The 23,863-nt window shown below is 46.3% G+C and overlaps 1 protein-coding gene across 4 annotated transcripts in view; it reads left to right on the forward strand.

The window, feature by feature from the left end:
- Positions 1–23,863, forward strand: part of EDNRA (endothelin receptor type A) — a 197,750-nt gene that overhangs the window by 142,021 nt on the left and 31,866 nt on the right. The window lies entirely within an intron of this gene.

The following is a 23,863-nucleotide window of genomic DNA, read 5'->3' on the forward strand; positions in this document are numbered from 1 at the left end:
CTTATTCTTGGCAGTTTTTCTTAAACCTCGACTGGGTTCATAACAGAGAGCCCTGCCAGCGTGAAATCTCAGTCGGCATAATCCACACATCATCCACCCAAGGCTTCTGCCTGGGGTGGATCCTAAAGCCCTAAATTGGTTAGAGCTACAACTCCAGCGGGGTCATGCATGCCACCACTATATGAACTATGGACCCAATTTCTTAAATGGCACAGTACCCCATTGAAATATATGCATCTTTTGTATTTTGTAAGTAGGTCTAGCCTTTTCAGTCAGGTCACACATAGAACAGCTGCACCAAGTAGCCATCACTGGATGTTCACCTTCAGCTCAGAGCCAGATGGCCTATGCAGTGTGGGTATGCTAATTAGCTCCAATGTCAAGCCTTTGCTCAAGGAAATTGTATTTATCTATAGGGCTGTGCTATTTTAAACAAAGCATTTTTCCACTAGGACAGCGAATTACTATTCGGAGGACCTAAGTTTTCTCTTTTGTCATCCTTTACAGTGACAAAAGATATTATATTACTTTTGTTGAAATATTAAGTGGACATATTAAAAATACAGTGCTAAAGTGTACCTAAACTTGATTCCAGTCATCTGTCAGTTGCATCCGAGAACTACTGCTTCCTTGGGAAATTGCTTCCCTTTGTTCATTAGTAAAGGCAGGTAACACCCTTTCCCCCCAGACAGCCACTTCACTGGATGCTGGCCTGGGAACAGAAACCAGGGCACACCAATTCACAGAGAGTCAGGCCTCACACTAGAGGGCTGCATTTCTAAATGCCTTTGTTTCTATTGATAAGGGAACAGGGTGGAGTTAGAGTAGCCAGGGGAACTCTGTTCAAGGGAAGGAGACGTCCACCATTTTGAATCTCTGCCTCTCTTTCTCTTTCCTCCCCCCTCCACTTCATCTGGAGCAAAGCACTTTGGGTGTGACATCAGAAGGGCAAAGTCCACTCATTTCAAGGGGAGGGACTGGACCCCTAAAGCAGGTTAGCTTGAGTCCAATCACCTGGAGACTTTGCCAATAAAAGAAGGGGTCTCCCAGCACTTCTTTGAATCATCCTGGGAATCATCTTGAAGCATGTTTGGATCCTCACTTGAGAAGATTTCGCTGGACCCTGCTGAGAGAGCAGTCCTCTCTGAAGTCCTCTAGTTGTGAGGTGAAGGCATGTGTTCCAAGACAGAAACCAGCTCTGTCCCCTAACCATTCTCGGGGGCCATTGGGGGTGAACTCTGCTGCTGGACATTAAGCCTGCTTCTCTGGCAGCCACCCTTTTGCCTAAGACCTCACCATTTTGCAGATTCCCCGAAGGTGTGTGCCAGCATCCCCTGTGTTTTGGAGCCCAGGAAAAGGACTGGCATTGACTCTTCAGACCCAGGAGTGGGACTCATAGCACCTGGAAGTCAGAACAGCCAAGGAGCCTGTTGCTGATGACGACTCGCTCTCAGTCATGACACACGTGTGCTTGATGCTGAGCAATCCAGCAGAACCCCTTTGGCATCCATTGTTCTCCAAACCGCCGTCCACTGTCCAACTCCGTTTGCCACCACGCCAGCAAAAGCACATTGTTGCCTCGGCTTGAACAGCAAAGTACCACAAGTCAATGCCAGCTTGCCGCTGGGCCATCACTACTGCTGCATTCTCGACCCGAGCCAACACCATGATCGGTGCAGAAAAGCCTGGTTTGATGCCATTGAACCACAAAGACATTTGCAAAGGTATTCTTGACCGATATCTGCCTCCCATGCCCATCTTTGGGCCTTAGAGACTGGATAGGTCATTTTACTCCCCTTTTGCAACTCAAAGACATAACCTTTTGAACATTGTGGTCTTTGGATTGGCTTTCTCCCCTTGTCTCATCACCCAGAGTGCTGTATCTATTCTAGCTTTGCATATTCTGTGTTTCTTCTACAGGGGTGGGTTTTTACAGTGTTTTCTAGTTTGTATTGTAGATTGTATATACTTTTATAGAACCTTGATTGGGCATTCCTTTATTTTAGACTGTTACACTTTGCTTTTTGGATTGCTACTGAACCACATTCACACCGCTCTTAAGAGTATAGCCTTCCCTTAGCCCACGCTATCACAAAAGGTGAAGGATGTATATCTCTTTACTGTGCCTGTTTTACCTTTATGATTGTGTTGGCTCTGGGCTTGTATATGTGGGAGGGTTCAGTGGGCATTTTAGCCTCTACTCATCCTTGCATTCCCACAGGGCAGAAGTACATTTGTCATCATGACTTGATGAGGTGAGAAGGAGAAATGAGTTCCTTATAACCCCCCTCAAGTGCCCAATCATGGCACGTTTTGAGGATAACTACTCACCATGTAAATCATTTCAATTAATATATATATTTTGAAACTTTATTTTCAATTAAAATATTGGAACATCACATTAATTAACTTCAAGAATACAAAATAAATATATACAAAATTACAGAGTAATATATAAACCACCCCTCTAGTGTGGGAAAGACCCTTGCATTGGTCCATAGCACTCCATAGGTGCTCACTAAATCCAAGCTTTAAAGCGAGTGGCATGAACTCATACTGTCTCGGTAAAGCAAACACAGTCAAATGCCCTAGAACATTATACTTTTTCAGGACCATCCATGTGGCATTGCTCTATCCATATGCATTTGCCAGAAAATGGGACATTTGGGCAGTTGTAACAGTTCCTTGTCACCTTGCTTGATTGTTTCAATGCATGAACTGATTAGTGGGGTGCAACAATGAACTACCTTCGATTGAAGAACAACTACAGGAAACCTCAAATCTCAGAGGACCTTTTCACTGTGTCATATACACATGAATCTCTTCTCTGCTAGTTGCAACCTGCATGATGCCATCATATCTAACAATGTTATCACCTCCGTCAATGTCAGATACTGAGATCCACACAAGAGGAATCCGCTTCTAGAGTGTGCTTCCTGGTGTTTATCCTAGAGCACAGGAATTTGATCTCCAGCAGTGGGTTCAAGAGTTTTTTTTCATTTCGCTGTGAACTCTAAATGATGATATAGCTCTATTGTCTTGCTCGTTGCTGTTGTGCGAGCTCCTTGTTATTGGCCAATAGTCTTTTTGAGAGTTAACACTTACAGTGATCCTGGAAGTTTGCTACAATTACTGACAGACATTGTGTAAACACTTTTAGTGCAGACTTTGGACCGAAGGGTTGAATCTTGAACTGGTAGTGAACAGGCCACTGTGCACAACAGGTATGTTTTGTGACTCGGGTGCACCAGGATGTGGAGGTTTCCATCCTTCATTTCTATTATTGGCGTAAAGTCACCTTCCTCAAACAGTGGGGTGGCATCCTGCATCATGTTAATCTTCAACCTTTGTGTTTTGAGTCATCTGTCATGTGTGTTAACTGTTAGACTAAGCTAGCCACCCATGAGGGTTGTATGTTAGATGCAGTCCTACAGCACTACTCATTGCCCTAAAGCCACATCTTGTATTAGCACTTCACCTGCTTCTGACTGCTGGATGTTTTCCTCCTTTGCTAGTTCTCGTGGTGGTGTTTGTCTTGGTTTCTTGTGCATTTTGATATATTATCCCTCTGGCATTGCATTGAGCATCTGTTCACCTGATGTAATTTCTCTACTCTACTACGCTACCTAGCTTTGAGAAGCAATGGGGTACTTTACAGAAGTATACAACAATACAGATACACAATGGAGTGCTTCACAGAGGTATACAACAGTACAGATGCATAACGGAGCTCTTTTCAGAGGTAACACCAGAACACATATACAATGGGGGTAGGATACGGAGAGAGGGTACAGCTGTACAGGGTGGTGGAGAGGAGAGGGTCGGACAGCGTCTAGTGAGTCAGGTGGCACAAAGGGCGACATGATGACCTAGGTGTTAAGGAGGAGAGACTCCTTGAAGAGGTGGGTCTTGAGTTCTTTTCTGAATTGTAGGAGCTTGGGGTGAGTCTGATGCTGGCGGGGAGGAAGTTCCATAGTCTTTGGGCGTAGGCAGAGAAGGCTTGTTTTCTGGCACTTTCCTTTTTGCAGCAGCGGATTGCAGGTCTGCACGTGTCCTGGCTTCTGGTGGACCACTGTCCACCAGAGATGCTGAGTTTCTCTCTGAGGTGGCTGGGTGACGTCAGTCCGACTGACTTATAGATGATGCAGCAAGACTTGAAGGTGATTTGTGCGTGCACTGGGCACCAGTGAAGGTCGATGTGGTTGTTTCTGCATATACCTTTGATGAGACGTGCAGCCTCGTGTAGGACACTTCTCAGGGGCACAAGAGAGGACAACGGGATGCCTTTGAGGAGGGCATAGCTATGCTATAACAAGAGTTACAGATTACTTCCCGATTGCGTGCTGTGGGTTGTCCCAGCTTCTGTCAAGTGAGTTTTTGGTAGGGGTTGCACCACGACAAGCGCCCCCTCTGCATCATCCTCTTGTTGTAAGCCTCCACAGGCTCCACCTTGATGGGCTTGGATGCAATTTAAGATTATTATGCAGATTCATGACTTTTTCTTTTACCACACCATCATGGATTAGTTCATCTGTGTTTGACCATTTTTTTACTCCTTGACCAGCTTCCATGTTCATGATTCTTATATTGAGGCTATCACATGCACACATTAATGTTACAGGTTTGATTGCCTCTTATCACCCCTAGGGACCATCACTTGGCATCCGCCCCTCCTCACCCCACTTAAGTCAATCTTGGCCTTGTGGCCGGGGCCTCTGTGGTGTTGTATTAATGTTTTATTAAACGCACGCCATACCTGTTTCCAACCATCATGATGATGTCCAGGAGCTTTTATGGATTCCCACCTCATTCCATTATGGCTACCACGGGCTAAGAGTGTTATCCAATGTGATTATCATTTACCCAAGAAAGATGTCGATGTGTGCATCTGGTCATGTCATCTGTACACTGTTCTTCATGAGAGGCCATCTATGTAGTTTTATTCACTTATGTCACACAGTTGAGATGCTTCTTAGGACCCCATTGCAGAGTATGCATTCTGCGAGTGATGGGTCTATCAGTCCTCTCCAGTGTTTGGTCATGCAGAATCCCAAGAGTTGGTTCTCTTACGGAGGTATAACTGGGAACCAGATCCTCTGAATCCCATACCTTGCTCCAGTACTACCACAGTGTATGACACGTGCCATTAACATGTGTTCTACGCCTCCGGTATTTGGCAGCTTCATTTAGACTTGCCCTGAGGATCTGAATCCCAAATCAGTCGTACAATTCTAAGAAGCCGGATCATGTTTAGCAGCTGCACTGACACTTCCCGGAAGGGGGACTTCTGCTCAAGCCTGGATTCTACCATTAATTGAGATAAAGATTTCCGATATTTTAATACTTTTTTAAAGACCATCCTAAGGCTTTTGGCTATTCATGTTGTTTCACATGCCTCCAAATTTCAGAGTCCAAATATGTTGCTCACACATTTCTTTCCACCTTTCTCTACGTTTTGGGCAGACAGCACTCAGCTCCATGCCTTTGTCAGTGCCTGCACTGGTCAGAATCCGATAGTTGCACCCTCTCAATCGTCTGTTCAAACCAATGTAAACAGAAGAGTATTCATTATTGGACAGTTTGCAAATTAAGACTTGCTTTACAAACGCTGCTTAATAACCAATGCCATTGAGATACTGCCATGTCTTTTCTAGCATGCTCTCCCAATCCATTTAGTTTTTGTGAACCGACTCTAGATTGCCATCGGTTAAAGATGTGTACATTGTGTAAGCTGTGAAACTATTTCCCGATAACTTCTGCATTACAACAGAAACTTAAGTAGAACATCCTTTGTGGGGAGCAGGGATGGTCCTAAGCCATTTTTGTAAACTACATTTACACCCGCAGAGGGGCCATTGGCCAATCAGGTGGCTGGAACAGCAGGTGAGAATATACATTCTCCACCCGCTGTTCCAACCACCTGAGGCCCTTCCAAGGGTGGTGCCGTTTATTTTATGGGGAGCGGCAACATGGAGCATGAAAGGCTTGTTGGGGTCACGAGCTGAGGCTAGATTCGCCGCACAGCACATGTCTATGCTCAGAGATTGAGGTTTGAGTGGTTTTCAAGGTGATCATCAGCCACTTGGTAGTAGCTTATATCTTTAATTATGCAAAGCCCAGCTGTAGTATTAGTGTGGCAGGTGGAATTGAATGGATGAACAGCAACTCGCTCCCTCACTGAAGGAAAAGGTTCCTGCAGAATGTGTCACCATTGTGAATGATGATCGAGCAGGCAGTGTACGGGATCCATATTTCGGACAAATCTATGAAAAAATGGCCCTTTAAAATGTCCTTCTAGCAACCTCTGCATTTCCAAGAGGCGGAGTGAACGCTGTCTTGGTGGGATAAAGCTCTCCTGATCCCAAAGCCAAATCCCCAGGGGCCTTCTGCGACAGCTTATTACTTCTAGAAATTCCCATCATAAATGCCACTAAAAACCATATGCTGTCAGGTTCTTCCGTGCCTTCACCACCGCTGCTTGGTCTCACAGGATGCCTCCTACTGTCCTCCACCTTGCCCAGAACATTAACCCCGGTGGAACATGCAGGGCCCAGAGCTGCCATACCCCAACCACAATTCTCAGCTTCCTCCACTGGCTCCCACTGGTCGCCGCCAGGGGTGAGTTAAGTGGCACACGTAACCTTCAAAGCCCTCACTGTGAGATCATTGAGCTATCCCGTGGACAGTCACACCCCCAGGGAATACAACTCCTAACATTCCCTCACTGGACTTCAGAGGAAACCAGGATCCAAGTTTTGTACATCACTACAGCTAGCCTCTGGGCACATTGCCTGGCCATAATGAGATAAGTGCATCATTAGGGGGCACCTAAAAACATGTTTTTGGGGGGTTCAATTTGTATCTGACACGTTTTCCTTGCTCGTATAAGTTTCTTTTATTAATAAGCCTTTTTAACATAGTTTTACAGAAAACAACGCTCTACATACAATAAAGACAATACAGAAAATATCTCATCACATTTTCTCCTGCTTCTAACAGCCCGCAGGCCTCGCCCTGACTTGTCCGCCTGCACTTCCAGCCATCCAGAGCTTTGTCACCATGCCATACCCCAGACCCAACTTTGCATGTCCCCCTACGGGCAGTGCAGATACACCTCTGAAAGTTCTCCAGGCACCCCAGTATGAATAGAAAACCCATTAACAAATATATATACAAATCAAAGGGGAGTCTGGGAGTCCCTCTACCAGCACAAACACAGCCCATTGACCTGTTCTTGGGTGGATGGCCCCTGGGTGAGTCTCAACCAAGTCTTTAGCTCACTGTCCCTTTCACAGAGATGAAATATCACTGCATATCAGTCTTTGTCCTGCCCAGAGGTAGTCTAGCACCAAAATACTAGGCAATTCTCCTCTGAACAAGAGTACCAACAGCAACCCCATACACGCGTTTCAGCGTTGTTGGGCGTCATCAGTGAGGTGGAGCTATGCCTCTCTGAGAACAGTGAGCAAGGGGTCCACGTCTGGATTCCCCAGGTAACGTAGGGTGAGACCCAAAGTTACTTAATATGCAAATATGCAAAAACAAAGGGGTGTCTGGGAGTCTCTCTACCAGCACGAACACAGCTCCACCTCACTGATGATGCCCAACAAGGCTGAAACACGTGTATGGGGTTGCTGTTGGTACTCTTGTTCAGGGGGGAATTGCTTAGTATTTTGGTGCTGAACTGCCTCTGGGCAGGACAAAGACTGATATGCAGGGATATTTCTCCTCTGTGAAAGGGACAGTGAGCTAAAGACTTGGTTGAGACTCTCCTGTGGCCATCCACCCAAGAACAGGTCAATGGGCTGTGTTTGTGCTGGTAGAGACTCCCAGAACCCCCTTTGTTTAACAAATATATATATATATTTGTAAATAAGCAACCTCGGAGAAATAAAATCCAAATCAATTTTAAATTATACCTGATTGTCTCAAATGCAAGAGCAGGCCTAGGACTTCTTATCTACAAAGCCAGGCAAAATGTGACAATATTGGCTTATAAGCAGTTCTGTACATTGAACTGTACAAGGTGGATTTATTTCCTGACTGTGGTTTTCCAGTCAACCGCCTAATCTATTTATGAAGGGGTTTGGTTGTGAAAAGAACACTTCTAGGCACTCCAAAATAGACCTGACTCGAAAACGAAATACTTAAAACTCCCGACCAAATGGGATCTCCGTTTTTGTGGAAAATAAAATATAGATGCATCTGAGCCCTGAAACGAATTGCGAAATACGAGCGCATCCAGAAACATTTCGAGCATTAAAAAGACAAAACATTTTTTTTTTAATGGCAGTGCCAGAAAACGGTAAAACATTTCAAAACGGCCGCCCCGCTCCCGTCCTCCCGCGCTCCCCTCTGTAACATTTAGTGGGAGAAGAACGCATCTTAAAAGTGTTGCCCAGGGCAGGGAAGAACATGGTTCACGTGCACATTTCCTGTTGAAAATAACTTCCATGTGGGCCTGCTGGCAAAACAAGGGGACCGCTATTCTGCTCCGGCAATGCAAGTGTGTACACAGCTGCAGAAGCGGGTTGGAAACAAATGCATGAAATACTCCGAAGCGAAAAGGTTTGCGTGAATTGGACGTATCAATGTATTCGTGGTAAGGTTAGGTTAGGTTAAGTTAAACAGTATGTTTGACGCGCTGAAGGCCCAAGAGCATTACACCGCTACAGTCATACACGTTTTACCAGACTGTGACAGGCAAACAGGCAAGCAGCCAACAGCCAGGCACGCATTTAAAGATCAGGATGAGTTTGGGACACGTGTCTTTAGCTGTTGTTTGAACGGAGGGACGTTAGATTGGCTTCTGGGTATGGGTGGTAGGCGGTTGCATATCTCAGTGCTCTGAGGGCAAATGTTCTGCCGCCAGCTGATTCCTGTTGAAACTTGGAGGCTACGAAAAGTTGAGCCTCGGCCGACCTCAGTTTTATTCTTGGGCAGCATTGTGTGGCAGCCTCACGATGGGTCTGATTCTCCAAAATGGGACACCTCGGATTTGACCGACAACTGTATACCTAATACACAAAGCCTAAAACTGGAGCAAATCTGGGGATTCCTAGAGCATCTCTGTGATGCTTAACTGCAAAGGTCATTGACACAGGTTTACTCACCGGCATCTCAGTGATGGTCTAGGCAGCTCCAGATTTGCTCCACATGTCTGCTTTATAAATCCGGTACAAGGTAACTGGAGTAAATCGCCAAAGCTCACAGGCTTCTCAGTGATGCTCCAGGCAGCTCCAGATTTGCTACACATGTGGGCTTTATGAATCCGGTACAAGGTTACCGGAGTAAATCTGAGAAGCTCACAGGCATCTCAGTGATGGTCCAGGCAGCTCCAGATTTGCTCCACATGTCTGCTTTATAAATCCGGTACAAGGTAACCGGAGTAAATCGGCGAAGCTCACAGGCTTCTCAGTGATGCTCCAGGCAGCTCCAGATTTTCTCCACATGTCTGCTTTATAAATCCGGTACAAGGTAACCGGAGTAAATCAGTGAACCTCACGGGCTTCTCAGTGATGCTCCAGGCAGCTCCAGATTTGCTCCACATGTCTGCTTTATAAATCCGTTACAAGGTAACCGGAGTAAATCTTCGAAGCTCACAGGCTTCTCAGTGATGCTCCAGGCAGCTCCAGATTTGCTCCAGATGTCGGCTTTATGAATCCGATACAAGGTAACCGGAGTAAATCAGTGAACCTCACTGGCTTCTCAGTGATGCTCCAGGCAGCTCCAGATTTTCTCCACATGTCTGCTTTATAAATCCGGTACAAGGTAACTGGAGTAAATCGGCAAAGCTCACAGGCTTCTCAGTGATGCTCCAGGCAGCTCCAGATTTGCTCCACATGTCGGCTTTATGAATCCGGTACAAGGTAACCAGAGTAAATCGGAGAAGCTCACAGGCATCTCAGTGATGGTCCAGGCAGCTCCAGATTTGCTCCACATGTCTGCTTTATAAATCCGGTACAAGATAACCAAAGTAAAATGGTGAAGCACACAGGCTTCTCAGTGATGCTCCAGGCAGCTCCAGATTTGCTCCACATGTCGGCTTTATGAATCTGGTACAAGGTAACCGGAGTAAATCAGTGAACCTCACGGGCTTCTCAGTGATGCTCCAGGCAGCTCCAGATTTGCTCCACATGTCTGCTTTATAAATCCGGTACAAGGTAACCGGAGTAAATCGGCGAAGCTCACAGGCTTCTCAGTGATGCTCCAGGCAGCTCCAGATTTTCTCCACATGTCTGCTTTATAAATCCGGTACAAGGTAACCGGAGTAAATCGGCAAAGCTCACAGGCTTCTCAGTGATGGTCCAGGCAGCTCCAGATTTGCTCCACATGTCGGCTTTATGAATCCGGTACAAGGTAACCAGAGTAAATCGGAGAAGCTCACAGGCATCTCAGTGATGGTCCAGGCAGCTCCAGATTTGCTCCACATGTCTGCTTTATAAATCCGGTACAAGATAACCGATGTAAATTGGCGAAGCACACAGGTTTCTCAGTGATGCTCCAGGCAGCTCCAGATTTGCTCCACATGTCTGCTTTATGAATCCGGTACAAGGTAACCGGAGTAAATCGGCAAAGCTCACAGACTTCTCAGTGATGCACCAGGCAGCTCCAGATTTGCTCCACATGTCGGCTTTATGAATCCGGTACAAGGTAACCGGAGTAAATCAGTGAACCTCACAGGCATCTCAGTGATGGTCCAGGCAGCTCCAGATTTGCTCCACATGTCTGCTTTAGGAATCCGGTACAAGGTAACCGGAGTAAATCGGCAAAGCTCACAGGCTTCTCAGTGATGCTCCAGGCAGCTCCAGATTTGCTCCACATGTTGGCTTTATGAATCCGGTACAAGGTAACCGGAGTAAATCTGAGAAGCTTACAGGCATCTCAGTGATGATCCAGGCAGCTCGAGATTTGCTCCACATGTCTGCTTTATAAATCCGGTACAAGGTAACCGGAGTAAATCGGCAAAGCTCACAGGCTCTTCAGTGAAGCTCCAGGCAGCTCCAGATTTGCTCCACATGTCTGCTTAATAAATCCAGTACAAGGTAACCGGAGTAAATCAGTGAACCTCATGGGCTTCTCAGTGATGCTCCAGGCAGCTCCAGATTTGCTCCACATGTCGGCTTTATGAATCCGGTACAAGGTAACCGGAGTAAATCAGTGAACCTCACAGGCTTCTCAGTGATGCTCCAGGCAGCTCCAGATTTGCTCCACATGTCTGCTTTATAAATCCGGTACAAGGTAACCGGAGTAAATCGGCGAAGCTCACAGGCTTCTCAGTGATGCTCCAGGCAGCTCCAGATTTGCTCCACATGTCTGCTTTATAAATCCGGTACAAGGTAACCGGAGTAAATCGGCAAAGCTCACAGGCTTCTCCGTGATGCTCCAGGCAGCTCCAGATTTGCTCCACATGTCGGCTTTATGAATCCGGTACAAGGTAACCAGAGTAAATCGGAGAAGCTCACAGGCATCTCAGTGATGGTCCAGTCAGCTCCAGATTTGCTCCACATGTCTGCTTTATAAATCTGGTACAAGATAACCGGAGTAAATTGGCGAAGCTCACAGGCTTCTCAGTGATGCTCCAGGCAGCTCCAGATTTGCTCCACATGTCTGCTTTATGAATCCGGTACAAGGTAACCGGAGTAAATCGGCAAAGCTCACAGACTTCTCAGTGATGCACCAGGCAGCTCCAGATTTGCTCCACATGTCGGCTTTATGATTCCGGTACAAGGTAACCGGAGTAAATCAGTGAACCTCACAGGCATCTCAGTGATGGTCTAGGCAGCTCCAGATTTGCTCCACATGTCTGCTTTAGGAATCCGGTACAAGGTAACCGGAGTAAATCGGCAAAGCTCACAGGCTTCTCAGTGATGCTCCAGGCAGCTCCAGATTTGCTCCACATGTTGGCTTTATGAATCCGGTACAAGGTAACCGGAGTAAATCTGAGAAGCTCACAGGCATCTCAGTGATGATCCAGGCAGCTCCAGATTTGCTCCACATGTCTGCTTTATAAATCCAGTACAAGGTAACCGGAGTAAATCGGCGAAGCTCACAGTCTTCTCAGTGAAGCTCCAGGCAGCTCCAGATTTGCTCCACATGTCTGCTTTATAAATCCAGTACAAGGTAACCGGAGTAAATCGGCAAAGCTCACAGGCTTCTCAATGATGCTCCAGGCAGCTCCAGATTTGCTCCACATGTCGGCTTTATGAATCCGGTACACGGTAACAGGAGTAAATCGGAGAAGCTCACAGGCATCTCAGTGATGGTCGAGGCAGCTCCAGATTTGCTCCACATGTCTGCTTTATAAATCCAGTACAAGAGAACCGGAGTAAATCGGCGAAGCTCACAGGCTTTTCAGTGATGCTCCAGGCAGCTCCAGATTTGCTCCACATGTCTGCTTTATAAATCCGGTACAAGGTAACCGGAGTAAATCAGTGAGCCTCACAGGCTTCTTAGTGATGGTCCAGGCAGCTCCAGATTTGCTCCACATGTCTGCTTTATGAATCCGGTACAAGGTAACAGGAGTTAATCGGAGAAGCTCACAGGCATTTCAGTGATGGTCCAGGCAGCTCCAGATTTGCTCCACATGTCTGCTTTATGAATCCAGTACAAGGAAAGAGGAGTAAATCGGTGAAGCTCATGGGCTTCTCAGTGATGCTCCAGGCAGCTCCAGTACAAGGTAACAGGAGTAAATCGGAGAAGCTCACAGGCATCTCAGTGATGGTCCAGGCAGCTCCAGATTTGCTCCACATGTCTGCTTTATGAATCCAGTACAAGGTAAGAGGAGTACATCGGAGAAGCTTATGGGCTTCTCAGTGATGGTCCAGACAGCTCCAGATTTGCTCCACGTGTCTGCTTTATGAATATGGTACAAGGTAACAGGAGTAAATCGGAGAAGCTCACCGGCATCTCAGTGATGCTCCAGGCAGCTCCAGATTTGCTCCACATGTCTGCTTTATGAATCCGGTACAAGGTAACAGGAGTAAATCAGTGAGCCTCACAGGCTTCTCAGTGATGGTCCAGGCAGCTCCAGATTTGCTCCACATGTCTGCTTTATGAATCCGGTACAAGGTAACAGGAGTAAATCGGAGAAGCTCACAGGCATCTCAGTGATGGTCCAGGCAGCTCCAGCTTTGCTCCACATGTCTGCTTTATGAATCCAGTGCAAGGTTAGAGGAGTAAATTGGTGAAGCTCATGGGCTTCTCAGTGATGCTCCAGGCAGCTCCAGTACAAGGTAACAGGAGTAAATCGGAGAAGCTCACAGGCATCTCAGTGATGGTCCAGGCAGCTCCAGATTTGCTCCACATGTCTGCTTTATGAATCCAGTACAAGGTAAGAGGAGTAAATCGGAGAAGCTTATGGGCTTCTCAGTGATGGTCCAGACAGCTCCAGATTTGCTCCACGTGTCTGCTTTATGAATATGGTACAAGGTAACAGGAGTAAATCGGAGAAGCTCACAGGCATCTCAGTGATGCTCCAGGCAGCTCCAGATTTGCTCCACATGTCTGCTTTAGGAATCTGTTGCAAGGTAACAGGAGTACATTGGAGAAGCTCACAGGCATATCAGTGATGCTCCAGGCAGGTCTTGATTTGCTCCTCATGTCCCTTTTATGAATCCAGTACAAGGTAACAGGAGTAAATCAGAGACACTCACGGGCATCTCTTGGTTTGCTCCGATTTTCAAATTCTGGCTCTAGGCAGCTATATAGTAGAGATGCTTTGTTGCGTGCCCATTGTGGTCTGACAGTCAAGGGCTGCAATGACAGTATTAACTTGCAGAATTTACTGACTGTGGCAAAGGTTGAACATGCAACAGCAGAGGCTCTGTCTAGTGCACAGACCTGGAATGGCTGTGGCGTGCCCTGTGCTGGCACTACTCAATCATCAGAGACCAGGAGAATGCACATGCAAGGGCCTCTCCATTGGTGGACTTTGGGATTACGTAGGCGGGTAATGAGATAAATACAGTTGTCAAGTGGTTGTTGGGCCAAGAGCAAGCCGGTAGCTGCCACTGCTTTGCTCACAAGGGCAGGTGCAACGCTGCAAAATAATATCACTTTCGTATTGTATTGGGCATGTAGTAATAGCGACATATCAAACGATGCGCATGCTAAGCATGTGGTCTATTCAGGGCATGTAAAAACAACTTGAATCCAGGGGCGTTGCTAGGGGGGACTAAGGGGGCTATAGCCCCTGATCTTTTGGTTGTAGCCCCGGATAGAATCTCAGGAGCTACAGCCAAAAGACTAGCTAGCCTCCAGTCCCAACAGTTCCGACATCAGCTTAGCCCCGGGTCTTTTCCAGACCTAGCAACTCCCCTGCTTGAATCACAGCACTTTCATTAAGGCATCTATTTATCATTTCTCCATAACACTTGACTACCAGATATCTAGATTCAAGGGCACCTTAAAAGCGTAACATGTTGTAGAAACTTTTGTTGTATCTTCATTATGCCCCTGATAGCCACCAACCGGGTGCCCAGCGACTTGCAAAAGCCAGGAGATATTGAAACAGAAAGTCTGATAAGCTTTTTGCAGGAAGATTTTTTGTTTTTCTAAAGTACGTGCTGTGCCTTCGTGACGGCGGGTCACAGTCTGCCATGGATCTTGGTGTGTTATCCTCCTGGAATGAAAAATATACATTTCCCCAAGAAGCCAAGAAATGCAGTGTGTTATCTACACATGTGGCACAATGAGAAAGAATGGAGGCCACGCCAGAGAAAGGTCGACTTCACTTCGTCAGCAATTCACAGACCACAGTCTATACACTCAGCCCTAACACACCATTGAAGCTGGCCGACGCTTCTAAGGCTGCAGTGAAAAGGAAGCTGTTTAGTCTACGACTTATGCGTCTTACTGTACTTCTGGTGTGCTACACAGCTGTGTTTATGTCATGGACCGTGGTATGTTAGGATTTGTGGAGTGCATACTTTGCCTTTTCCATATAGTAATAACATTATTGTTTTTATATATTTGACTTATTCGCGTGTGATACTTGTCCCTAACTGCTGTCTTGCTTGAGCCAAGCCCCCTCCTCGTCCTCCAACCTTGTGCTGCTTGCTCAGTGTTTGTTTGCTAAATGTATGGGGCACATTCTGTAGAGGGAATTCCCTCATTTCCACGTGACATGCAGACCAGGGAATTCTACTGCAGATGCATGTGTTTTGAGTTTCCAAAGCATGTGCAAGGGACCCGGGGAGGTGGCATACACTATACACTCTAAATGGGGAACATCCTCGGGGGCCTCTGACCCCCTTCCCATGGGGTGTCCTGTTACATACTGCACCGATCCTTGTGGGACCCTTGGCGCCATTCAAATGTGTGCTCGACCTTTGACGCTCGCTAATGCTGTTCCGGCTGTAGAGCCACACAAGGGTCAACGCCACAAGAGGGTCAACGCCACTGGCAGCATGTGCTTTGCTCCTGAGCTCTGTGGGTGCACTTGGGAGCAGCATTTTGTTCTTGTAATGGGGCACCATGCCCAGGTTGAGCCTAGCACACCCAATGAGCGCGTCATCAGGAGGAGTGTGTGTTGTCTTGCGGCACCCGAATCTTGAGCCAAGCCCCCTCCTCGTCCTCCAACCTTGTGCTGCTTGCTCAGTGTTTGCTTGCTAAATGTATGGGGCACATTCTGTAGAGGGAATTCCCTCATTTCCACGTGACATGCAGACCAGGGAATTCTACTGCAGATGCATGTGTTTTGAGTTTCCAAAGCATGTGCAAGGGACCCGGGGAGGTGGCATACACTATACACTCTAAATGGGGAACATCCTCGGGGGCCTCTGACCTCCTTCCCATGCCCTGTCCTTGGTTTGTTACATACTGCACCGATCCTTGTGGGACCCTTGGCGCCATTCAAATGTGTGCTCGACCTTTGACGCTCGCTAATGCTGTTCCGGCTGTAGAGCCACACGAGGGTCAACGCCACAAGAGGGTCAACGCCACTGGCAGCATGTGCTTTGCTCCTGAGCTCTGTGGGTGCACTTGGGAGCAGCATTTTGTTCTTGTAATGGGGCACCATGCCCAGGTTGAGCCTAGCACACCCAATGAGCGCGTCATCAGGAGGAGTGTGTGTTGTCTTGCGGCACCCGAATCTCAGCAGAGGGCCGCTGCGTCGATTCCAATAAACACACATCTAACGCCTTCAACTTTGTTGTTGTAAGTAACTACTCCCCGGAACCCCGCATCCCTCCATAGCCCTGTGTCACTTCCCCTTCACTACCACCCCAGTTTGGCCACTCCTCCATCAACAATACCGATGGACTGCATAACCCATTCGACATGACAGAGTGTGGGACTTGGTTACCGAGTCCATGACACCTAGATCCAGAGTCAACAACCACTTAGCCACATCTTTTAAAAACATTGCAGCATGTTTCTACTGTAGTGAAAGATACAGAGATTTACTATTGTGACAAATGAACTACCGGGGCACCAGTGTTCCAGGGATAATTATTGGTATCTACACCATCAATAAGCCCCAAACCTCTAGCACTCTGGATACTGACAGGAGGGTAGTCGGTAAAGTAATTAATCACAATAGGTCAAGGATACTTGGTTTCAGCACAAAGGGAGCAATGGGTCATACAATGCAACTAGGGACCTTCGGGGTAGGACCAGGGGGACAGAACCACAATGTACCTTGTGCTTGTAGAAGTTCTTGGCGCTCTACAGTGTACAGTTGGTTTCAGGGTGCTTTGCAGCTTCTGTGACAGAGTTCAAGATGGGAGACAGCTCCAGGTATCAGGCGGCAGGCAGTTCGGCGAGCAAGGCTGGATGGACAGCTGCAGGCTGGCCTACATGGCGGCTCAGGGTCAGGAATCATTGTCGTGGCAATGGTTGGCGGGTCTGAAGCACTGGTCGAGATGTCTCGGACAATGTTAGTGACTGCGGTGTGACAACACTCAGTGGTGCAGTTGGTTGAACCTCGAGTGGCTTGACTGGCTTGAAAATGTACTTTAAGGCAGACGCTGGTTGATGCTTGTCGATGCACTCCTCCTAGCTTCTTCACTGGTCTTGTGTCTTCCTTTAAGGTGGATGGGCCAAAGCTGAGGAGAGTGTTGCAGGCAACAGCCCTGTCCTTGGTTTGGTTCAGGGACTCTCTGTCACTTCCCACCTAGGTAGCTTGCTTGCAGAGCCTAGCAGGGCATGCTGTGTGCTGGTTGGGTACCGGTTATGGAGCTGCTGGAAGGGTCCTCTGGGTTCAGTATATTGCTCTGTTCCCTCGGAGATGTTTAGGGGGGAATCTTGCTTCCCTCTTTGGAAATTCCGCCCCTCCTTCACTGGCAGAAGCTGTAAGGCAGACTAGACTGTACCTTCAGCCAGGGTACAAATGAGTTTTTCTTGTTACTCCCAAATCAGTTTTTCTTATTACTCCTTGCGAAGTCTTCAGATGATCTGCCAAAAGCGGGGCTCACCACTCTTTTAAATCCAAATGGGCCCCATTGATTGGTGGACGCTATACCTACCTTAATGAACCAATCCCGGGTCCCCACCAACAATCTTCTGTTTTACGTGAGGTCATAATCACAGTGCTTTGCAACAGGAAAGGTAAAAGGGTGAAAATATGTACTAGTAAGACCCACCCATCTTCCTGTCTGTTGTGGATCAAAGGGTCTCTCTGGTTGATTGAGCTCTCTGTGGTTCCTAATTAACTGCAGGTCTCCCTTGAAGTTGTGTCGAGAACAGACTTTCTGTCTCCATCAAATCAAATACTGCTACCCTCTGAAAGGGGTCCCCCTGTGGGGGTTGCCTACTGTAAACACAATTACCAGACATGACAGCTCACTGTTATTGATACTAAGAGGCGTGAGCTGGCTTCAGGTTGACACAGATGCATATCAAAGGTGTTGGGGTTTCCTGTTTTTTGTTAACCCTGCGACCAGGCCTCTCATGGGCCTTCTTAAATTAACTCTCATAAGTATGCGTCACTGCCACCAGAAGGGCCAACAATCAATAGGGCCGATCCATGGAGCCTTTGTTATTTTGTTAGGCTTGCCATGGCAGGTGGAAGGTTTTGCCCTTCCCTTTTGAGATGCCTTGATGTACCCCTGTGTCCCGCATTCCAACTAAATGTGACAGGGAGGACTGAGCCTGTTGGCTGTGTCCACCCAGACTACACATCACAGGTCTATGTGTATTTCATGCAGGGAGCATTGGAACATTGGTGCAGATTAGCACCACACATTTTCCAAGGTTGATCTACCATCAGTCAGTTTCATATTAAATTTCAAAAAGGCCCAGATGAGTGCACGCCGACATTGCAGATGGTTGAAATCCTCACAACTATTCCCTTAATTGAGACTTGGAGAAAAGCTGAATTGATAATCGAAACGAGGAAAATATAATCAATTGGGAATCCTGTGAAAATAGAGGGAGTTGCTTTTGAGGGATTATACTGAGCAGGGAGGAAATGTGAAGTACCAGCAAAAAGGCAAAGGTTCATTCAGTGGCAACAGGTACAACAGAGGCACAATCTAGCAATGCGCAGATGCCACTTTAAGGCAAACAAAAAAAGAGAGACAACACCATTTATTGCAGAGGGATGTCCAATGCCAGGCATTGAGGGCTGGAAACATGTCATATTTTCAGGATATCCCTCATTAATATTCATGAGGTGAATGAGGATTGTAGCCCTCCATACCTGGAGTTGAACACCCCTACATCATTGACGAGATGAGGTTTATACATAAATGCAGCAAGAGAGGCAAAAGATATCATCACAGCTAAGAGGCTTTTATCTTCTTCAGCTGCATTAGTTGTGGTATGTTTTCCATGTAAACATTTGATTTGCTGTATTCGGAAGTCAACTGTCTCCAGATGGAAATCCAACTCTGGCCTACCCCCATGGAAGGTCTCCATTAATCCTGAGTGAGATACGGTTTGCCAATGTAGATATAAGAGGAAAAAACAGCGTCCATGTGTGTCAGAAAGAATATTGATTTCACCCAACAACCGAAAGTGAGGAGCCATTAGAGACCCTGTGTGAGATGGTGCCATTTCTGTTAGTGAGATGGCAAGATGACCGCCCACCCCCTGCTCTGGACTATGTAGGAGCATAGGCTGGTGGATAGTGTCAAATGCTGTGGATGGGTTGACCAACACCAGGCCGATGACAACAGGTGACATTCACCACCATCCTAGCAAGAGAGATGCGTTTAGATTCCACAATATATCACGTCTAAGTTGTAGCCTGGTTTGGAAAAGGTACAGATGCAGATTATGTCTCCCTTCTTGAATGGAACCTGAAAACTGACTTGGAAAGCATCGAGGCCAAGATTATCTATCATATTTGATAGAAAATGACTTGGCAATGGTCCAGGTCAAGAGTCTGCCTGGTCCTGGGGCGCAAACCAAGATTCACTATTACTTCCTGAAGAGAATGTGGCTGTAAAGATCAAGATTCTGAATTACTTCTGGGATGATCCTGACTTGGGGAAGGTGCATGACACCACCACTTCCCATTTGTTCTTATACCCTTGGCTCTTAGTGTATCTTGTCAGCTGGTTTATTATTCCTGTCTCTAATGTTACCTTTACCCTTGCTTCTCTTGCTTACTCCAGACTACAGTCTTGATATCCCTGATGGGTTGCAATGCCCCTATTTAACAGTCCTTAAGACCAGGACAATGGTGTTTGGCATGCGGTAAAAAGCCGCTTATCATAACATAAGACTCTAAGCCCCTGCTGCCTAGAATTGGACTGTTAATGACACTCCAAAATTCTTTCAAGAAACAAGAGATTTGGTAGCTGGTGAAAAAGATCACTGCTTCTGGGTCCAACATTAAATCACCAAATGCACCACCATTTTGAAAACACATTATTATTAAATGACCTTAAGATAAACAAGACAAATCTCCAAAATACCCCCATTTGCCAATTATTGCCAGATCTTTACTACACAGTCTAAGCATGCATCATCAGATGACCTTAAACATATGATTTTTACACATTTTTAACAAACAAACACATCAGGGCTCAAAATTAAATACAGAAAAAACGCACCTTTTAACTACTACATCTCAAATCCTCCCCAACGCCAGGAGTAGCAGCTACCAAGAAATAGGAAACATCCCCATGGCACCCCAGTTTGTTGCAACCAATCTCAAAGATTGGTTGTTCCCAGTAACTATTAAAGCAGCACCACAGTCCGCCAGCATCAATATTCAGATGTTTTCTTTTTTGTAACCCACGTTGTATTTTTCTTCCCTAGATCTACACGAAATGTCACCCGCTGAGAGTTCTTGTTTCAGCTGCTGTGGTGTTTATCTTAGCCATGTTGCTTGTTTTCTACGCCCACCCCTTCGTGGCAGGTGCTTCCTTTAGACCGCGCACGCCTTCAGTCTTTCTACTTCCTTTTGAAAACTGTCAGGGCTCCACTAATGTCCCTTTCCTGCAGTTTATTTCTCCACAGCTCCTAAGGTCATTGGTTCTTTTTCTGCCATTCGCCTGTGCTTTTTGCGTCAGCCCCATCTGCTGCAGGTATGTTTCTTGCAGCTGTGTGTTTTTCTCCATAACAGAGAAAATAGTGAGATTTCTTTCAAGCCTATATTTGAATATTTTTCCAATTAGGTTTTCCTGAAGTGGTGCTGCAGCACTGTTTCATGGAGCGTTTATGCAGGTTTTCTGCTTTGGGCCGCTTTCTGAAACTTCCTTAGTTGCTGGATATTGTCATGCAGCATATTATGTTCAAAGTTTTTTTTTTCCCCCAGTCCTATTTTGTTGGCAACCCTTAAGTGCTAATGGAATATACTTTTGTCCTGAATTACATAGTAAATCATTGTAAGCTCTGCCCGTTTTCACACTTACAAAGTTGATTGAGTGATATGTTGATTGTGTGTCTACATAACAGTGCTGTGGGTATGGATACGTGCCTGCGGTGCAGCTTCCTGCCTGGAATGAGAGGGTACCTCTTCTAACATGAAGCATGCCTACAGTCTCTGTCCAGCAATGAGGCTAGACTGCTCAGTAGTTGAGGGGCATCTGTTACAATAACCTAATCCATGGGATTTTGAATGAAGGGAAGGTATGCCTACAGGGGATGTGTTGATAATGAAATATACAGTCATGCACTACCAGGCGTTCTGTCTGAAATTGTTGTTGAGGGCCTGTGTAACGTCATTAATCCAAGTTGGCTGCTGTTACGGACACTAATTTCATTTTCGAGCTGTAACTGCCTTTAGGGTGGTTCTATGATAAATGTCTAAGTACGTTTTTTGATAAACATGATCAAAGGAATCGAAAAGTTCATACAATCAATTATTTAGAAATCTTTTACCGTTTCTGAGATATAGCTTTGTAAAATATTGCTACGTCATCACAAACCTTTGATTGTATGCTCACTAAATTGGAACGTTTGAAATAATTAGCAACTTTCTTGTTGAAATATACTATTTATTAAAACTACTATAGCTATTTACATTTGAAGAGAGAATTAAGATTTTACAGGTCATCTTCTGGGTCCCAAAGTTCATTTTCATCATCTATAAAATCGTGGTTATCACAGAGCTCTTTGTCGCCACCACACTTACACAGTTCTGTGCACCTTAGTGACTGAGCTCGGTATTTGCAATACAAAGCAAAAGTCCTTTGATGCATGCACACCATACCAACTGTATGATTGATTGTGGTGCACATGGAAGCGTACACATAGGAGCATATTGATTATCTCCATCACCTGGCAATGAGTCCTTAAGATGTATGGTATTAAAGAGGATCTTGTTGGCGGCAGATTTTTACTTTGCATCTCTTTTATGTGCACATCCACCAACGCAGTTGACCAATGTACAAAATCTTTGTTCCTGGTGAGTAGACTTGACAAATGAATTGCTCTATCAATCATTCGTCTTACTACACACGGTAGCCTATACCTCACCTTGCACTACACAGGTACTAAGTCGAGGCCTACAGATCACGCCACAACTGACTCGTCCAACACACTGTGCAACAAATACAATGCTGATCCCACTATGCCTCTCCTCAACGAGAAACCCATAGATAAAACGATCACTTGTGCAAACGTGGCAGTGCCCATCTCCTTGGACAATGGCATACAGATCACATCCCTCAACCACATAGCCACCCTCCCAACAAACAGGACATTTGATATGCATACCAAATGTGCACATAACAAGCCTCCTCGCATGCCTTCATACTACAACCTAAATGTACTAATGGGAAATAACAAGCTCTTCCGGAGTACCTTAGTAAGAAACATCAGGCTATGCAATCGGACTTGCTCAGGTAGCCCACCCGGTCTTCCCCCCACCAATGAAATACACAATGTCCATTTAGGCATTAAATCCCACCCTGCACGCACTATCATCACACTGATCAGCGCCCCTAAAGCATTGTGCAAATGTCCACCTCCTCCCCCATCCAGCCTAATACGCTCTCTAACACTCACACCACCACCAAGGTCATTGATACAGTTAACCTGAGCTCATCACTACCCAGCTACCACTCCTCTCAACACCCCACCCAAAGTCTAGGCCCTGAGTTGCTCCCTGTCACTCAGTCCCAACAGCCTAGCTATGCTCCTGCCAGCACCCCACCCGCCTCCCACAGGGTAGCGGATACCACAGCCCTTATCACAGAGGCCCTCATCAATGCTAGAAGTATCTCAGCATACGCCCTTCACATTAACAATATAATCACCACACAACACCTAGATATACTTGCCATAATGGAATCTTGGCTACACCAAGATTCCGGCCCAGCCCTAGCACTAACCATACGTGAGCCTTCTCCATCCTGAGAAGTGACAGACTTATTACCAGAGGAATGGTTGCCCTCATCTTTAAAAACACCCTTCGCATTACAATTCTCTGAACTCCTTCATCGGTCGACTATGAGTTACTATCCACCAAACTTCCCCCCCTAACGAATATATCAACATCCACATTATCTACTGCACAACAGGCACTAATGGCAGTTTCGAAGAAGACCTATTACTTGCCATAGGGAGTAGTATTGAGCCCATATCCAGATCTATCATATTATGCGACTTCAACCTTGGCCTGAATGACCTCAACGACCACCAAGCCGCCTCCTTTGCTAAGGCACTCATGGACCTAGGCTTCCTACACTGTGTCACTGCCCCCACTCAGACCAAAGGTAGAATGCTGGACTGGATTGTGGATCTCAATACCCCTGCACATGGTCTGATCACCAAATACTTTCCTTGTCCGTCTGGCCTATAAAGGCTCAAATGCCTTCTTCCAAACCACTCCCCTCTATGTGGACGCGCAGTGCCAGGAAGATAACCAGGTAGTCCATTGCCCCCACCTCACCCCCCTTCGCCTCGAGTCCACTCCCTCCATCAACCCCAAAGTACTAGCAGCTCTGTACTCTGACACCTTGACCAAAGCAGTGAATTTGGTAGCCTGTCTTACTATGCGTAAAGCTAAACCCATCACACATGTCAATGCTTGGTTCTCCCCAGACCTCCAGACCTTACGCTCCTACAAACGACAAGTAGAAGCTGTGTGGAAAAGAAATCCAGATAATCACAACAAACTAGCCTTTCACAAGATTTCGAAAGAATACAAACATGCTATCATCTCAGCCAAATCTCTAGTTTACAGCACGAGAATCGCTAACACTGCCTCCAACAATCGGAAAGATTCTGCATACATAGAGAACTAGAAACCCCAGCCTCCCCACCCACAATCATTGAGAAAGACAAGCCTTGAAGCACTAGTATTCAATCTGCTATGAAGTCCAAAATTCACCTTTTACAGCACAAATTCACCCTTAAACAAAACCTCATCAAGGCCAAAGCTCCCATTTCAGGCATCGCAATACCACCCCATACTAGGAGCCCATCTTCCAACTTCAGGGAAATTTCACTAGAAGAAACCACT

This window comes from Ambystoma mexicanum, chromosome 6q (assembly GCF_040938575.1).
Source record: "Ambystoma mexicanum isolate Mex_15411 chromosome 6q, UKY_AmexF1_1, whole genome shotgun sequence".
Taxonomy (NCBI): Eukaryota; Metazoa; Chordata; class Amphibia; order Caudata; family Ambystomatidae; genus Ambystoma; species Ambystoma mexicanum.